General features: G+C 43.0%; 2 pseudogenes; both read left to right on the top strand.

Moving 5' to 3' along the window:
- Positions 1-2,866: 2,866 nt before the first annotated feature.
- LOC129405947 (uncharacterized) lies at positions 2,867-7,070 on the top strand (annotated as a pseudogene).
- A 6,423-nt stretch (positions 7,071-13,493) lies between these two features.
- LOC129405836 (uncharacterized) lies at positions 13,494-15,293 on the top strand (annotated as a pseudogene).
- The last annotated feature ends 4,151 nt before the right edge of the window (positions 15,294-19,444 follow it).

Below are 19,444 nucleotides of genomic sequence, written 5' to 3'. Positions count from 1 at the left end.
GACCAGAGGGGAGACTACAGAGACAGAAACAGAGATAGAGAGACAGACAGAAGACAGCACAGTGGCACACACAGAAGCAGAGCACAAGGAGGAACCATCCTGATCTAGTCCATACACAGTGGCTTGAGAGCACCAAATGTGATCGGCGAGAGTGAGAGTGAGAGAGAGAGAGAGCACCACCCTGAGAGCCCACAAACAACACACACACAATACCTCCTTCCACACTTGCTCATTTGTATTTTTTTTATTTTTTTTAAATAATTTATTTATTTAATAATATTTATTTAATAATTTATTTATTTAATTAATTTATTTATTTTTAATTAGAGAATCACCGTGAGGGTACAGTTACAGATTTATACACTTTTGTGCTTATACTTCCCTCATACAAAGTTCGGGAACCCATCCCTTCACCAGTGCCCATTCTCCACCACCCGTAAACCCAGCGTCCCTCCCACCCTCCCCAATCCCATCTCCCCCCCACCCCACCCTGCCACTGTGGCAGGGCATTCCCTTTTGTTCTCTCTCTCTAATTAGCTGTTGTGGTTTGCAATAAAGGTGTTGAGTGGCCGCTGTGCTCAGTCTCTAGCCCTCATTCAGCCCGCAACTCCCTTCCCCCACATGGCCTTCGACTACAATGTAGTTGGTGATCGCTTCTCTGAGTTGCCCTTTCCCCTGAACGTGAGGCCAGCCTCGAAGCCATGGGGTCAACCATGTCGTATATATATATATGTCTTCGGGCTCGGAGGGTTTCTTCTGACAGATCGGCCGTAAATCTGAGGGGTGCTCCTTTGTATGTGATTTCCTTCCTTGACCTTGCTGCTTGCAGAATTGTGTCTCTATCCATGGTATCCGTCATTCTGACTATGATATGCCTTGGGGTCTTTTTATTCGGGTCTCTTTTTGCTGGTACTCTTCGGACTCCTTGTATCTGGATGCCTGCCTTGTCCAGCTCTGGGAATTTCTTAGCAATGATATCTTTGACTGTGTTTTTTTCATTGGGGTTGCTTCCCTGCGGTTCTGGTACTCCAATGATTCTTATGTTGTTCCTCTTGAAGTCATCTCCCAGGGCTCTGATTCGCTCTATAGCCATTTTGAGGTCTTTGGCCATGATTTGTTGTTGTCTATAAGCTTTCTGAAGCTCATCTTCCAGATCACTGATTCTGTCTTCGGCTGTAGTCATTCTACTGTTGAGGGCATCTAGTGATATTTTTATTTCATCTACCGATTGCTTTATTTGTGAGACTTCCGTTCGAAGGTTGGAAATTTCTGCTCTCATTTCTGCTCTCATTTCTTCCTGTATTTTCTTGGTAGACCGTTCCAGCGCTTCATTCATCTCCTCCCTTAATTTATTGGATGTCTGTTCCATATTTGCTTGGAGTAGGTCGAGTCTCCTCCAGATTTCCTCTCTGAATTGTTTATCTGAGAGGTCGTAGATGTGAGAAGCCCCTGTTGAGGTTTCTGGTATCTTTTCTTCCCCCTCTCTTCTCGGAGGGGATTTTCGCTGCTTCTTCATATTGTTACGGAAGTATAGAGTTGGAGCTTTGTAGTTATTTATTCCTTTTTCTTCTTGTGGAAAGAAGGTTTTCTGATCGTGCTAAACTTCCCTTATTAACTGACAGCTTTTATAGTGTCAGACTAAGCTAATGGCTATTTTGCGTGTTTGAGATCGCAAAAGTGAATTTTCAAAAAAATACAAGTACCGAGTGAGCTGAGGTAACAATGAATAACTGCGGCCGCGTTAGCGTTGGCCGCTCTGAGAGGAGGCCACGCCCACTTTTAGACCACGCCCACTAATATACGGGACACGCCCCCAGTGTCTTCCTGCGAGGGCGGGCCGCAGTTAGGGGGCCCGGGGAGGAGCCGGGGCGCAGAGGACACGGGCTGGGGCTGCTGGAAGGTCTCGGGGAGTCCAGGCGGCGGGAAGTGGGGCGTGGGAGGGCGTGGCCGAGGGTCCAGGACGGTACCTGCGAGGGCGGGCCGCAGTTAGGGGGCCCGGGGAGGAGCCGGGGCGCAGAGGACACGGGCTGGGGCTGCTGGAAGGTCTCGGGGAGTCCAGGCGGCGGGAAGCGGGGTGCGGGAGGGCGTGGCCGAGGGTCCGGGACGGTACCTGCGAGGGCGGGCCGCAGTTAGGGGGCCCGGGGAGGAGCCGGGGCGCAGAGGACACGGGCTGGGGCTGCTGGAAGGTCTCGGGGAGTCCAGGCGGTGGGAAGCGGGGTGCGGGAGGGCGTGGCCGAGGGTCCGGGACGGTACCTGCGAGGGCGGGCCGCAGTTAGGGGGCCCGGGGAGGAGCCGGGGCGCAGAGGACCTCATTTGTATTTTTTTACAAATAACTGATGCCTTTGGCATCAAAAGCATCCATTGAGGACTTGATGGTGCAAGCACAGAAGATCAAGTACGACATCATTGGTCTGACCAAAAGGAGAAGACATCAATCACATCATGCCATCTCGACACTGGAGAAGAATTGTTCTTCAGAACATGTGACAACAGAGGCATCCATGGTGTTGGTGTCCCTGTCAACACGAACTTGACCATGAGCATTAATTCATTCAAATGCCTAATAACCTGAATCAGATGATTAAGCTTGAATAGATGTGGCTCACTGTCTGCAGTTTCTATCTTCATCGTCTATGCACCAACTTCCAACTACGATGAAGAAGAAATTGAGAGGTTCTACATGGAACTGGAGAAGTTCTATAAATAAGGCCACACCTTCTACAAGATCATTGTTTGTGATTTTCATGCCAAGATAGGTCCAAGAAGGTTGCACGAAGAACGCCACATTGGGTCTCATGCCCTAGAATGGAATGATCAGGGTGAGAGACTGTCTGAATTCATCATGTTGACCAAGGCCATCCATGGTAACTCACAGTTCCAGACGGTTAAATCTAAACGTTGGACATGGGAGTCTCCCGGTGGACAATTCCACAATGAAATTGACCACATCATATTCAATCGAAGGTTTTGCCTGACCGTTGTTGCTGTTGCCCCAAAATTCCAAACAGGATTGGACCACCGTCTCCTTTATGCAATATTCTACTTCATGGAGCAGGGAGAAAGGTCTGCAAAATTTAGTTCTAAGAAGGAAACTCCCAGAATGACCACCAACTGGGGGCTCTTTGGCACTATTGCAGCAATGTGGGAAGATGCCATCCTTGACAACATCGACGAGGAATACAATCAACTGGTTCAGCACCTCCATGACTGTGTGAAGAGTGCTGAGAGTGAGAAAGCCATAAACAGACGCCTGTATTCAGAAACTCTCTAGCTCATTCGTCAACGTGGTTTGGCACGAGCCTCAGGCAACCACAAGCTAACGTCCAAGCTCCCAAAGCTGTGCAGAGATGCGATAAAGAAAGTACTCAAAGAGAGAAGAGCAGCAGTGCTGGCCGATGCAAAAGAAGTCAGGAAAAGTATTTGCAACACAGGCCTATCCTTCGCCAACTACAAGACCAAGATGATTGCCCTCCAATGTCCTGATGGATCTATTACATCTTCAAGAAAGGCAATGGAGAGGATTATTCACGACTTCTAATCAGATCTCATTAATAGCCATGTCCTCGTTCCATACCAAATTCCGCACTATGGATATGTTGTTCTCAACGTCCTCCATTTCGAAATCCGACACACCATTTCTTTGGTAAAGACGCATACAGCACCTGGTCCGGACAATGTTAGTATCGAACACTTGAAGAATCTACCGCCAGTACACATCAATACACTGGCTCAGCTCTTTACACACTACCTGTTTGAATGCAAGGTTCCGTCTCAGTGGCAAACCAGTAGGACTGTTCTGTTGTACAAGAAGGGAGACATCCACGACATCAGCAACTACCGCCCAATCTGCCTGCTGTCTGTCGTCTACAAGTTGTTCACTCGTGTTATCCTGAATAGAATAGGCAGAACACTAGATGAAGGACAACCGTGCCAGCAAACCAGGTTCCAAAGGGGATTCAGCACGATAGAATGGTCTATCCACACAGTGACAAAACTCATTAAAGTTTTGCGAGAGATCAAGATGCCGCTCTGCCTAATGTTCATCGACTGAAAGAAGGCCTTCGATTCTGTTGAAACTGATGCGGTCATCGAAGCCCTAGCCAAACAGGGCGTTCAAACTCAGTATATCAAAATCCTCCGCAAGCTGTATTGTGGATTCACCACCAGGATCTCACCATTCTACAAGGAAGTGATCATATGGCAGGTTGATACCATTTCACTGAAACTCTTTAGTGCCACCCTTGAGAACATCATGCGATGACTGGAATGGGAAGGAATGTGAGTGAAGATAGATGGTTGGCAATTACACAACCTCTGCTTCTATGATGACATCATTCTCATAACACCAAACATTAGCCAAGCTACACAAACGCTGACCGACTTCAACCACGATTGTGGAAAGGTCGGATTCTAGCTAAATCTCATCAAGACAATGTCCATGAAAAATGAACTGGTCCCTGAAGCTTCATTTGCTCTCAATGGAATGAACATGTCCAAATGCAGCAGCTATGTGTACGTGGGTCAAGAAATCAACATGAGGAACGACTTGGCACTAGAACTGCTCAGGAGGAAGAGATCAACGTGGAATGCATTCAAGAGCATCGAAGAAGTGGTTAAGAGGATGAAGAACCTCTACTCTGGGCACATCTTTTCAATTCCACCATTCTTCCTGCACTAACATATGCCTCAGAGACCTGGGCCCTACACAAACAGGATAAGAATGCTATTCGGGTATCCCAAAGAGGAATTGAAAGAGCTACGCTAGGCGTATCACATCTCACTCAAGTGAGAGAAGGAATCTGGAGTTCTGACCTCCGTTGATGGTCAAGAATCAGGTATGCTGTCTCGTTTGCCAAGGCATCAAAAATCAGATGGGCCGGTCATGTAATACAATTCAGAGACAATTGCTGGACTAGAGCTGTTACCGACTGGATTCCAAGGGACGTCAAAAAACTGCCTGGCCACCCACCAACTAGATGGCCAGATTTCTTCGTCAAATTCCTAAATGAACAGTCTGAGACTCTTCCTGTTCCTGGAGCAAGCAGGTACCATTGGGCTGCACTAGCATGCGACAGGGACAAATGGAGACATTACTAGTGCCCGCTCGAGCAAATCGAAGATCATCAGGACGACAAGTGGTACAAGTGGACTATATAAATAAAATGAAATGTAAAAAAAATGTTCTTCTGTATGTGTATAAATATAAATATATATGGCTTTATTTTATTCTGTTGGTGTGAATGTGTGTATTTGTTCCAAATCTATTAAGTTTTTATTACAACCTATTGTATTATACCTTGAAGTTATAGAGCATAACATGTCTTTTATTGTTTATTTCTTCTTTTTAAATTAAAAACAGCTTTCTTAAAAAGTAATTCACATACCGTATAATTTATCTATTATGGGCTCTAGTAGTACAATCATTTGTATTATGTTTTCATCCAATAAGAAAGTAAATAGCAATTTGTGATCATTTCTATCTCCCAAAAATCTCCCAGCTCCACTCTCTTTGTCTGACTTCCTACTCTTCTACTTCCTGTCCCAATGCATTTTCCTAATTTACACTTTCCAGGTAAACGGAATCCTGTCTGTCATAACTGACATCTTTCATTTATCATGAGAATTTCATTTATCAAGGTGAAAGCATATGCTCTTTCTCACTGATTTTTTCAATTAAAAATTTTTATTGAGGCACGATTATTAACAAAGATGTCCATAATAGAATTATTTCAGGCATACAATGTTGGAACACCAATCGCTCCACCAGTGTCCCCAGAGTCCCTGCTCTCCCCAGCCTTTCCCCTTTTATCTTATTGATTGTAGTTGCTTTTAACTTTAAATCTTGTATTGATACATTACAGTTGATAAATGACAAATGAATCCTCTATTTGTTGTCCATATTCATTATGGGGATATTATAAATTATTCTTCTGTAACATTGATGTTTAAGTTTAGTGTGATCCTGGAATATAAATCTGGAAGTGAAATGACAGGCCCTATGACAATTTGAATGTATCTATCTATTTTTCAAAGATACACAGTGAGGCAGCAACAAAAATTCAAAATTAACATACTGGGGAACTGACACAAACAGTGCACTAGGGGGCAGGTACAGTGGTGATGGGTGTGGTGTCAGAACAGAGTCCATGAGGAGCCATTATTTTCAGTATAATTCAAAATTAAAATCATTCAAAATAAATTCAGAATTGCCACCAGACATGTTATTTTATGTCTTTTGTTTTGTTGGGGTCCATAGTAGACCACCCCTCAAGAACAGAGAACAGACCCAATAACGCATATCATACAATGAGGTTTATTGTTCCAGCTAGTTGGGGTCCAAGTATCTGCCCAGCACAGCGGATTTCAACAAGCACCTAGAGCACTGGATTCAGAAGTTCTTATACTTTCATTTTAGCAAGTGTCCATTATTCAGCAATTTTCTACTATCTATAGAGTACATATTTTTTGACCGGCATGTTAAGCCCACCTCATGGCAGTTACATTCGGAGACCTAGCCTTATTCCAGGGACCTAATGTTTGACAGCCATCTGTTTGCTCTGCTTTAACACTTTTGTAACCCTCCACCCTTGTTTACCAGAAATGAGCTAGTTCATTGCTCCTGGAAGAGGCCTAGGCCTCCCAAAGGTCATACAGCCTGTCAAGGCAGTTCTTCGGCTAGCTGGCCCTAACATTTCGCCCTTTAGCTATTCATAATGAGGAATCTTCCTCATTCAGACCACTCAGGTGTAGGTTCCCGAGGTATGGGATCTTCTGGTACACCTGCCTGAGGACTACTAACTGTACTGTGCTTATTCTTTCATTTATATGCTATTTTATTAAGTTGATTAAGGGTACAAGGGCCAAAAAATTAAGATGAGAAGAATTAGAAGGGACCCAAGTAACGTGGAAATCAAGGTGGTCAGTTAAGAGGACCTGTTAAACCATGCCTAGAACTAGCCCTCATTTGCTTCCTTCTCCCTTTTTCTCTTGACTAGTCCTTCCTGGACCTTGGCCATGGAATCCTTAATAACTCCAGAGTGATCGGCATAGAAGCAACACTCTTCACCTAGTGCCACGCACAAATACCCCTGCTGTAGGAACAGCAATTCCAGGCCCTTCCAGTTTTGTAGTGCCACCTCAAATAGAGAGGGCAGGGATGACTATCGGAGGTCTCTATCCTTTCTAAGTCCTTGTCTATGGCTACCCACAATAAGGTCAATCCGGAGTGTTGGGTGGTGAGGGAGGCTGTACCCGTCCTGGGCCCAGCTATCCCTAGACTGAATAGGGTGGCTATGGTGAGGGCAGAAATTGGCTTCCTTTTTCCTCTGAGGGTGCCTTCCTTCTCCCCGTTCTGACACATGCTCTCCTCAGGGAGATAGAGGATAAAAGGCAAGACCACGACCAACAGGGTTCCTGCCCAGAGTGCATTTTTATCCAGTTCCCAGGAATGCCAGTTTTCACCCTTGGTCTGCGGGGGACGGGAATTGAGGGACATCAGGCCGCATCTAAAGCTGAAATGTTCCGCGCACAGTTTGGCACCCTATCCAGGTACCAGCCCAGGTCAGGGCTTCTGCCCAGAGCTGTGGCCGCTAATACGGCCTCGAGTTATTCTCTCCCCTCCATATCCCACAAGAACCAGAAGTTACTCTTTTAATTGGAACTTTCACCAGGTTAGCTTAAGCAACAGAAACACATTAGCCAATAATTCATTAAGCCTTCCTAAATAAATATTGCATCATAAACAGAATAGTAACAGTGAGTGTGAAAGGCTGAGCCGCATAGGTCACAATGGTAAAGCAACGCAGACCCCCACCAAGCTTACTTGTTGAAGATGACCCCAACAATAATAAAGTGCTACACAAACTCTCTGACAAGGTATTTAGAAAGGGAACCACTGAGGATGTTTAAGGAGCTAAAAGAAACAATGGAAGGCCACAACACCTAATTATAGAGAGAGTACAAAAGGGAATACCCTGCCACAGTGGCAGGGTGGGGTGGGGGGAGATGAGATTGGAGGGGGGTCAGAGGGATGCTAGGTTTATTTGTGGTAGAGAATGGGCACTGGTGAAGGGATGAGTTCTCGAACTTTGTATGAGGGAAACATAAGCACAAAAATGTATAAATCTGTAACTGTACCTCACGGTGATTCACTAATAAAAATTTTTTTAAAAAAGGAAACAATAGAAAGCAATACCAATAAAATACAAGAGGATTTGCAGGTAGAGATGCAGAAAATACAAAATGGAAATATCAGACCTGAAAAACCTTGTAGGCGAATTAAAAACCTTAGTGGACAGCCTCAGGGCAGAGTAACAGCTGCTAAGGACAGAATCAGTGGGCTCAAAGATAAAGTCCTCTAGATAAAGATAAAGACTCTCTAGAAAACAACAGAAAGTGGAAAAGAGACTGACAATCCAGTAACAGATGGCAAGAGAAGATCATGATGAAGCCAAGAGTAGTAATATAAGAATTATTAGAGTCCCAGAGGGACAGGAAGAAAACCCTGATGAAGAAGAAACTGTCAAAGACATCATTGCTACTGCTACGATGTTCCCAGAGCTGTAGAATACATGCTGATGTTGGTGGGCCCCACGAGTGACTTAAGTGAAATGGTGAGGAGAAAGACGGTCACTTTCTCCCCAGCTGCCTCTACCACTCGGGAACCAGAGTTACTGGGTTCTTGTCTCGCTCGCAGAAAAGAATTTCAGCAGTAGACATGCAGTGAAGTAAACAGATTTTATTCAGAGGTTTCTGAGGGAAGGAGGAAGGGATAAGTGAGAGAGCGAATAGTAAGAATAACACGCTCAAGAGAGAACGCGGGCTTCTCCAAGGGTGGAGGAAGCTCTACACACATCCTAGCACTGGACATGAAAGCATGAAAGTACACATCTCAAGAGGGGAGATGCGGGCAACACATGTGCTTGGGTACCACATGTGCTCAGCCACGTGGGCACAAGCAGCACATGGGCTCAGGCAGCATATACACCCGCTTCCTTTGTTCAAGGTGGCCTTTATAGGGTTTCTTCAACCTGCCCCCACGTGGGGCTTCTTCCCAGGTAAAAGTCTGTTGCTAAGGAGGTTACCAGGTCGGGAATGGTGATGGTCTTCTTTAGGTTGGATCACATTTTAATCAGATTAAGGGAGAGGTCAAGGGAATTCGAGGAATTTCATGGGAAGGGGGTCCAACCTCCTCAGGGTCTGCTGAAGGTCTTATCAGGTCTGTTTTCTGTATACACAGGGTGGGTCAGCCTCAGGATTCTTTCCGAAGACTTTATTAATCTAAGTTTCATTGTCAGGGGCCTTTCCCTATCTACCTGCCTACATCAATGTGACCACATTCAGGAGACCTGAAGGGTACTAGCTAGAAAAAATCCAAATAAAAATACCCCAAGACACATCCTGATCAAAATGACCAAAACCTTAGATAGAGACAAAATCCTGAAAGTAGCAAGATCAAAGAAAAAAATTGCCTATAAAGGAGCATCCTTAAGATTCACAGCCAGCTTGCCTGATGAAACCCTCACGGCCTAGAAACAGTGGCGGGATATAGTGAAAAAACTCAATGAAATAAATGACTCACAAAAAATGCTTTACTCAGCTAGACTCTCATTCGTAACAGACGGAACAGCACACAGTTTCACAGATAAAAAACAGCTCAGGAACTTCATAGACTCAAAACCATGGTTACAAGAACAATGAATGGGCTTCTTTAAGACAGGACAGGATGCTCAAATACACCAAACTTCAGCAGAAAAATGGGACAAAACCCCATAACAATAATATCTCTCAATGTCAATGGGTTAAACGCACCAATTAAAAGACACAGAGTGGCGGGATGGATTAGAAATTGAACGAACATTCGACTGCCTGCAAGAAACTCATCTCAACAATCAGTGCAAACACAGGTTCAAAGTCAAAGGCTGGAATGTTGGGGATGGACTGAGCTATCAGGGCGAGCCCACATAGACTGTACTACAGACAGGAACATTTTCCCCCTTCAAGCTGCTTTCAGAAAATAATTTCAGTATATTGAAAGAGGCAGTTTTTCCTTTTCTCACAAAAGCCTGGCTGGTCTTTGACATGCAGATCTCAGGTGTTAGCCAGGCCTGACCTTTGATATTGTAGATTCCAGGCTCTGGCCCAGCCTAGTCTTTGGGATGTTGATATTAGGTGCTGCCTAGTTTGTAATTGACATGTAGATTTTCTGTGGCAGCCCAGCCTTGTCTTTGGGATGTAAATCCAAGTGCTTTTAGCCCAAGGAAGGTTTCAGTTTTGGTTTTGTATCTTCTTTCCTGAGGCCTAGATTACTGGCCTGCAGATACAAGGAAATAATGTTGCCTTAATATTCTTCCTGTAATATTTTTGGTGCCTTTAATGACGTCAATGTATTGCGCCCTTTAGAAGTGCCATGATCAATAAAAGGAGATCCACGAGGCCCTGTGCCTTTGCTAAGAGCCAGAGAGAGCCTTAGTCCTCCATGAGAGACATTTCTTCCGCGTGCCTTATCTCAGCGCCTCTGACCAGACGAACGTTCATGCAACACTGGAAAACAATCCTACAGGCAAAAAACTCCCATAAAAAAGCTGTTGTAGCCATCTTAGTATCAGACCACATTGATTTCAGACTGAAGAAGGTCACAAGAGAGAGTGAAGGTCATTTCTTATTGATAAAGGGATCTGTACAATAGGAAGAACTAACAATACTAAATATATATGCATCTAATGAGGGACCAGCAAAGTACTTAAAACAACTGCTCATAGACTTGAAGAAAGACACGATAGCAACACAATACTAGTGGGAAAATTCAACACCACTTTATCATCTATTGATAGATCAATCAGACTCAAGCTTAGCAAGGACATACTGCATCTGAGGGAAGAAATGGAAGAAATGGATTTAGTAGATATGTACAGGACACTTCATCCTCAAAAAGCCAAATATACATTCTTCTCAAGTGTGTATGGAACATTCTTCAAGATAGACCACATGCTGAGCCACAAAACATACCTCCATAAAATTAAGAAGATAGAGATTGAGATTGAGATAAAGATAGAGATAAAGATGATATTCTCAGACTACGATGTGCTGAAATTAGAAATAAATCACACACACAAACAGAAAATGAAATCAAACACCTGGAAATTTTAACAGCTCACTATTGGACAATGAGTGGCTTAGAAAGGAAATCAAAGAGGAAATCAAAAGATTCCTGGAAATCAATGACAATAAGGACACGAGTTACCAAAACCTATGTGTTAAGAGGAAAGTTCATGGCTCTACAAGCATACCTCAGGAGGGAGGAGTGAGCCCACTTAAGTAACCTAACCTCACAGCTTAAGAGCTTGGGGAATGCCCAACAAAAGGAGCCCAATCCGGACAGGAGGAAGGAAATAATAAAACTCAGAGCATAAATTAACGAGATGGAAACCAAAAAAAAAAATTAAAAAGATCAATGAAACCGAGAGCTGGTTCTTTGAGAAAATAAGATCAATAAACCTCTAGCAAAACTACAAAATAAAAAAAAGGGAAAGAGAAGACTCTAACCAAATCATAGATGAAAAGGGGGACATTAAAATAGAAACTACAGAAATTCAAAGGATCCTCAGAGATTACTTTGAGAATCTTTATGCCACAAAACAGAAAACCTCGAGGAAATGGATAAATTCCTAGATGCCTATAGCCTCCCAAGGCTGAACCAAGAAGACCTGGAATACCTGAACAGACCTATCACCATCAAGGAAATTGAAACAGTAATAAAAAGTCTCCCCAAGCACAAAAGCCCTGGCCCAGATGGATTTACTAGTGAATTCTTCCAAATCTTTAAAGAGGACTTACTCCCAATCCTCTTTAAGCTTTTCCAGGAAATTGAAGTATCAAAAACACTTCCAAACTGTTTCTATGAGCAAATATCACCCTGATGTCTAAAGCAGACAAAGATACCACAAATAGAGAGAATTACAGACCAATATCCCTGATGAACACAGATGCAATGATCCTCAACAAAATACTAGCAAATAGAATCCAATGACTCATCAAAAAGATAATACACCATGACCAAGTCGAATTCATCCTAGGGATGCAAGGATGGCTTAACATTCACAAGTCAATCAGCATAATTCATCATATTAATAAAAGAAACAATAAAAACCATATGATCATATCAATAGATCCAAAGAAAGCATTTGACAAGATTCAGCACCTGTTTATGATGAAAACTCTCAGCATAATGGGCATCAAAGGAACTTTGCTAAATATAGACAAAGCCATCTACCATAAGCCCATGGTAAGTATCATTCTCAATGGGGAAAAACTAAAAACCTTAGCTCTATGATCAGGCACAAGGCAAGGTTGCCCTCTTTTGCCACTCTTATTCAATATAGTACTGGAAGTCCTGGCTATAGCAGTTAGACAAGAAAAACATATCAATGGCATACAGATAGGAAAGAAAGAGGTCAAGTTATCACTGTTTGCAGATAATATGATACTATACTTGGAAAATCCTAAAGACTCTACAGAAAAGCTCCTAGAAACAATAGGTCAATATGGTAAACCGGCAGGCTACAAAATCAAAAAAGCCAAAATCCATGGCTTTCTTATATACGCATAATGAAAGAGAAGAAAGAGACATTTAAAAAATACCATTCATAATAGTACCTCAGAAAATCAAGTACCTTGGAATCAGGTTAACCAAACAGGTGAATGATGGACCTATGCAAGGAAATTTACAAAACACTACTTCAGGAAATAAAAGAGGACACTAAGAAATGGAGACACATAACCTTCTCATGGATAGGGAGAGATAATGTAATTTTGAGAATAATATTAACAAAATGGCAATACTGCCCAAAGCACTATACAAATTTAATGCGATCCCTATCAGGCTACCCATGACATTTTTTTAAGGAAATAGAGAAAACACTCCTGAAATTTATATGGAAAGATAAACCCCCACGAATAGCTAAAGCAATCATTAGAGAATAGAAGATGCGTGGTGTCACCTTCTCCAACTTCAAACTCTACTACAAAGCAGTAGTAATTAAAACAGCATGGTATTGGGGTAAAAAAAGACCTGCAGACCAATGGAACAGAGTTGAATATCCTGTCACAGAGCCCCAAATATATGGCCACTTAATCTTTGACTTAATACTTAAGATTAATACTTAATCTTAATACCTTTTATTCCCGCACCATATTTGATAGGGTTTTAATTTGGTGTGAACTATGGTAACACCTCTAAGGGCGATTGGAGGCCACCCTAAAAGCCTCCATCCCTCTCGGAGTGCCCAGCAAGCACCGTTAGTATCTCGCCCGCACGCAGAATCTAGGCAAGCTACCTGTCACGTATTCGATATGCCAGCAACAGTAAAAACAATTGGCCTCATTCATCTGTCACCAAAAGAGCCCCCAATATGGCAGCGTTAAGAAAGATGAGCAAAGAGAGGCTGAAAAAATCTCAGGAACAAACTAGACTGCCAAAATGAAGAAAGACTAAAATGATTGTCTGTACTTTCAACGCATAAACACTGGCATCAGAAGCATCCATCGAGGACCTGAGGGTGCAAGCGCAGAAGATCAAGTATGACATCATTGGTCTGACCGAAATGAGGAGACATCAATCACATCACGCCATTTTCGACACTGGAGAAGAATTGTTCCTCAGAACATGTGACAACAGAGGCGTTGGTGGCGTTGGTGTCCTTGTCAACACAAACTTGGCCATGAGCATCGATTCATTCAAATGCCTGACACCCCGAATTGGATGATTATGCTTGAATAAATGTGACTCACTGCCTGCAGTTTCTATCTTCATCGTCTATGCACCAACATCCAACTACGATGAAGAGAGGTTAAGAGGTTCTACATGGAACTGGAGAAGTTCTATAAAGAAGACCACACCTTCTACAAGATCGTTGTTGGTGATTTTAATGCCAACATAGGTCTGAGAAGGTCGCCCGAAGAACTCCACATTGGGACACATGGCCTAGAATGGAGCGATCTGTGAGAGACAGTGAGAGACTGTCTGAATTCATCATGTCGACCAAGACCATCCATGGTAACTCACAGTTCCAGAAGGCTGAATCTAAACGTTGGACATGGGAGTCTCCGGGTGGACAGTTCCACAATGAAATTGACCACATCATATTCAGTCAAAGGTTTTGCCTGACCAATGTCGCTATTGTCCCAAAATTCCATACGGGATCAGACCACGGTCTCCTTCGTGCAAAATTCTACTTCACAGATCAGGGAGAAAATTCTGCAAAATTTAAGTCTAAGAAGACAACTCCCAGAATGACCACCAACTGGGAGCTCTTTGGCACTATTGCAGCAACGTGGGAAGATGTAGTCCTTGACAACAAAGACAAGGAATACAATCGACTGGTTCAGCACCTCCATGTCTGTGCAAAGAATGCCAAGAGTGAGAAAGCCACAAACAGAGGCCTGTCCTCAGAAACTGTCGAGCTCATTCGTCAACGTGGTTTGACATGAGCCTCAGGCAACCACAAGCTAACATTCGAGCTCCCAAAGCTGTGCAGAGATGCGATAAAGGAAGACCTCAAAGAGATAAGAGCAGCAGCGTTGGCCATTGCAGCAGAAGCCAGGAAAAGCATTCGCAAGCGCCTGTCCTTCACCACCTACAAGACCAAGATGACTGCCCTCCAATGTCCTGATGGGTCTATCACATCCTCCAGAAAGGCAATGGAGAAAATTATTCACAACTTCTACTCGGATCTCCTTGACAGCCATGTCCACCTGCCCACACACCAAATTCCGCATGACGGATATGTCATTCCCAATGTTCTCCCTTCTGAAACCCAACACGCAGTTTCACTGGTACAGAGGTGAACAGCACCTAGTCTGGACAAGGTCAGACCGGAACACCTGAAGAATCTGCTGCCAGTACTCATCAATACACTGGCCAGACTCTTCACACGCTACCTTTCTGAATGCAAGGTTCCATCCCAGTGGAAAACCAGTAGGACAGTTCTGTTGTACAAGAAGGGAGACATCCACAATATTGGTAACTATCACCAATCTACCTGCTGTCTGTGGTCTACAAGTTGTTTACTCATGTCATCCTGAATAGAAGAAGCAGAACACTAGACAAAGGACAACCATTCGAGCAAGCCGGGTTCTGAAGGGGATTCAGCACGATAGACCATATCCACACAGTGACCAAACTCATTGAAGTTTCGAGAGAGTTCAAGATGCCACTCTGTCTAACGTCCATCGACTTAAAGAAGGCCTTTGATTCTGTTGAGACTGAAGCGGTCATTGAAGCCCTGGCCAAACAGGGCATTCAAACTCAGTATATCAAAATCCTCCATGAGATGTATTGTGGATTCACCACCAGGATCTCACCATTCTACAAGAAAGTGATCATTGATGTAAAGAGAGGGATGCAGCAGGGTGATACCATTTCACAGAAACTCTTCAGTGCCGCCCTTGAGAACATCATGTGATGACTGGAATGGGAAGGAATGGGAGTGAAGATAGATGGTCGGCAATTATACCACCTCCGCTTCGCTGATGACATCGTTCTCATAACACCAAACATTAACCAAGCGGCAAAAATGCTGCTGACTTCGACCACGGTTGTGAAAAGGTCAGATTGCAGCTGAATCTCAACAAGACAATGTGCATGTAAAACAAACTGGTCCCTGCAGCTCCATTTGCTCTCAATGGAACGAACATCTCCGAATGCAGCAGCTTTATGTACGTGGGTTGAGAAATCAACATGAGGAATGACTTGGTGCTAGAACTGCACAGGAGGAAGAGAGCAGCATGGAATGCATTCAAGAGCGGCCAAGAGGTTGTTAAGAGAATGAAGAACCTGTGACTCCAGGCACATCTTTTCGATTCTACCTTTCTTCCTGCACTAACATATGACTCAGAGACCTGGGCCCTTCACAAATAGGATAAGAACGCTATTCGGGTATCCCAAAGAGGAATCGAAAGAGCTACGCTAGGAGTATCACATCTCACTCAAGTGAGAGAAGGAATCTGGAGTTCTGACCTCCGTCGATGGTCAAGAATCAGGTACGCTATCTCATTTGTCAAGGCATCAAAAATCAGATGGGCCAGTCATGTAATGCGATTCAGAGACGACCGATGGACTGGAGCTGTTACTGACTGGATTCCATGGGACGTCAGAAGACCGCGTGGCCGCCCACCAACTAGATGGTCAGATTTCTTCGTCAAATCTCTGAATGAAGGATTTGAGGCTCTTCCTGTTCCTGGAGCGAGCAGGTATCATTGGGCTGCACTAGCTCGTGACAGGGACAAATGGAGATGTTACTGGCACCCCGCTCAATCAAATCGAAGATCACCAGGACTACAAGTGATACAAGTGAATCTTTGACAAAGGTGCAAGATATGCAAAGTGGAACAAGGAAAGCCTCTTCAACTAGTGGTGCTGGGAAAACTGGATAGCTACCTGCAAAAAAATGAACTCTGACCTCTGTCTAATGCCAGGCACAATAGTCAGATCAAAGTGGATTAAAGACTTCAATATCATACATGAATCTATAAGGTTCACAGAAGAAAATTTAGGCAGAACTCTTCATGACATTGAAGCTAAAAGCATCTTTAAGGACGAAACAGCACTGACCATGCAAGTGGAAGCAAACATAAATAATTACATTAAACTAGGAAGTTTCTGCACTTCAAAAGAAACAGTGACCACTTCTTAACTGAACCCTATATAAACTGCTTATGAGTTGGAGACAGGCCCTTGTCAAGATTCCATTGTATTGGATGAGACTTGGACCCTACCTCATGCTAGCGCTGGCTTGGGCTAGTAATGAAGTTCCTTTGTTTTGCACTATCATGTGTGGATTTGGTCTCCCCACAACTGGGGATCTGAAACTCAGGCATAACATCTGGTGCATGGGTCATGAACCCTAGCAGTTGAGATCCTCCCACATATGATATTGGAACTTTATCCAGGTTTGCTGGATTAGTAATACCGGATTGAGCCAGATCTTTCTTCTGTAGAAAACTGGCAGCACGCTGGGACTAGCAGAAGGGCCCATTCTGGGAAACCGGCAGAGGACCTAGAAAGACGCATAGGAAGGTCGCAGGTCGGTAGTGTGGGAGATGTACCCCCTATTCCTGAAACGCCCCAAGAATGGTGCACGCTTTTTGGTAAGGAAACTTTTGGGGTGCCTGAATCTGAATCTGAATCTGCAGAGTGCATTGTCAGGAAGTCTTTTATGGCCCTTATGTATTTGTTGTTTGAGTGTTGTATTTTTGTGTTGTCTGTTTGTCCCTTTTCTAGTGATTCTTTCTGTCTTTGTCCCCCTAATTCACCATCTAGTCATGGGTCAGAATCAGTGGACCCCACTTTCCCTTTCCCCCAATTTGACTGACCATTTCAGCTATTTCAGGACCAGGGGCAGAAACCTCTAGATAAAAGTGAAGAAAGGTTGACTGATAACTCTTTGTTCTGCAGAATGGCCAGCTTTCAACATTAGCTGTCTAGCGGGAGGTATTTTTGATCTAGGAACCATTCTGAAAAGTTAAAGGCAAAAGTTTTCTTTCCAGGACCAGGAGGACACCCAGACCAGACCTCTTACATCAGGTCTGGCAGAAACTGGTTGAGAGACCCGTGCCTGGTTAAAAACAAAACAAATCAAAACAACAACAACAACAAAACAACAACAGTGTTTTGAGACAGTGCAAAGATAAAATTAGGCTACATCAAATCAAAGTTTTTTTCATGCTTTCATAAACATTGACAGTCCAACTGTTTTCTAATGCTGCTATTTAAAAGTTTGGTGAGTATCAATGGCCTCTTTCTGTGTCTGAAAGCATGCTTGAATTGTGAAATCTGGTGTAAAAATCTTATGATTTGAGATCATTAAGAACTCTTAAAATTAAGCCAAGGAAGGTTTTCTAATGTCTCATAAAATTGGTGTTTTGAGGGTTTTCTTATGCTGGCATCACTGTAATCCCTTTGCTCATCGATTTGCTGGAGCAGGCACCTTGTGACACTTGTTGTTACTGTTTTTGGCATATTGGATATGCCACAGGTAGCTTGCCAGGCTCTGCCGTGTGGGTGGGATACTTTTGGTAAATTTTCGGGCTTTCTGAGATGCGTATTGATGTATATTTGTATTTATATTGAATTTTTAGAATGTGAGTTGAAATTAATGTGGTACATGAAAACAAGTTTATAGCGAAATGGGTTAAAATGTAAGTTTCTAAAGTTATAGAATTAGTTGCAAAATTTATACCCTACCAATGTTTTGTTTGATTTCTGATATTGTTGGTAACCTAAATTTCAGGAGCTACTAAAACCACACAATTGTGCCTTATAGTTAAAGATATTGGACTTTCTTGCTGAGACTCCAGACCAGCTTTTATTTACTGAAAAAAAGTCACATTTGAAATTCAAACCACTATAGGCAGCCCATTTGGCTTTATTGGTTTCTGAAGGTGGGGAAGTGCGTGATTGAGGCACACAGCTCTGAGCACCCCAGCAACTGAGGGTGACACCCAAATGAGAAATAACTATCCTGTTTTCTGTGAGTGTTTTAATTTTTTATATCAATTTCCCTAGAAATTGTAATTCTAAAGATAAAGTTTCTAATGTAAAGTGAACTTTTACCAAGTAATAAGATCTTTAATTGTGAGCATGTGAGCATATGAATATCTGAAAAAAAGAGGATATAATGGTTTTGAAAGAGTACTGCAGAGTATAGTTTAGTCATGATAAATGAGATAATGGTTAGCAACTTCTTTCCAAATTTCTTGGTAGATCAAGCTATATTAAGAAAACTGTGAGCAAACTGTATTGTTAAAAGAAATTCTTTAAATTATTTGCAGGTTCACAGAAATCAAATACAAAGTAGTACCCCTTAGATTTACATCAGACCTATCAGAGGAAACCCTCCAAGCCCGAATACAATGGTGGCATATAGTGAAAAAGCTCAGTGAAATGAACGCCTCACCAAGAATACTCTATCCGGTTAAACTCTTACTTAAATTTGAAGGAACCATACACTATTTTACAGATAAATAACAACTCAGGAACTTCATGGACTCAAAATTGAACTTAAAAGAAGGACTTGAGGGGCTGCTGTAAGACAAAGAAAAACCCGACAAGAACAACAAACCCTACAGAAAGATGGAAGATAATCCCGTGACAATAATCTCTCTCAATGTCAATGGTTTAAATGCACCAATCAAGAGACCCAGAGTAGCAAAATGGATTCAGATTCTAAACCCAACTTTCTGCTGCCTACAAGAAACACACCTGAACAGTCAGAACAAACACAGGCTCAAAGTCAAAAGATGGAAAACAATCCTACAAGCAAACAACTCCTCAAAAAAGTTGGGGTGACCATACTAGTTATCTAACAACATAGATTTCAGGCTGAAAAAGATTAGAAGAGATAGTGAAGATCATTCTCTATTCATCAAGAGATATGTACAACAGGAA

The sequence above is a fragment of the Sorex araneus genome, chromosome 6 (assembly GCF_027595985.1).
Source record: "Sorex araneus isolate mSorAra2 chromosome 6, mSorAra2.pri, whole genome shotgun sequence".
In the NCBI taxonomy this organism is placed as follows: domain Eukaryota; kingdom Metazoa; phylum Chordata; class Mammalia; order Eulipotyphla; family Soricidae; genus Sorex; species Sorex araneus.
This window is presented reverse-complemented; position numbering and strand designations above follow the sequence as displayed.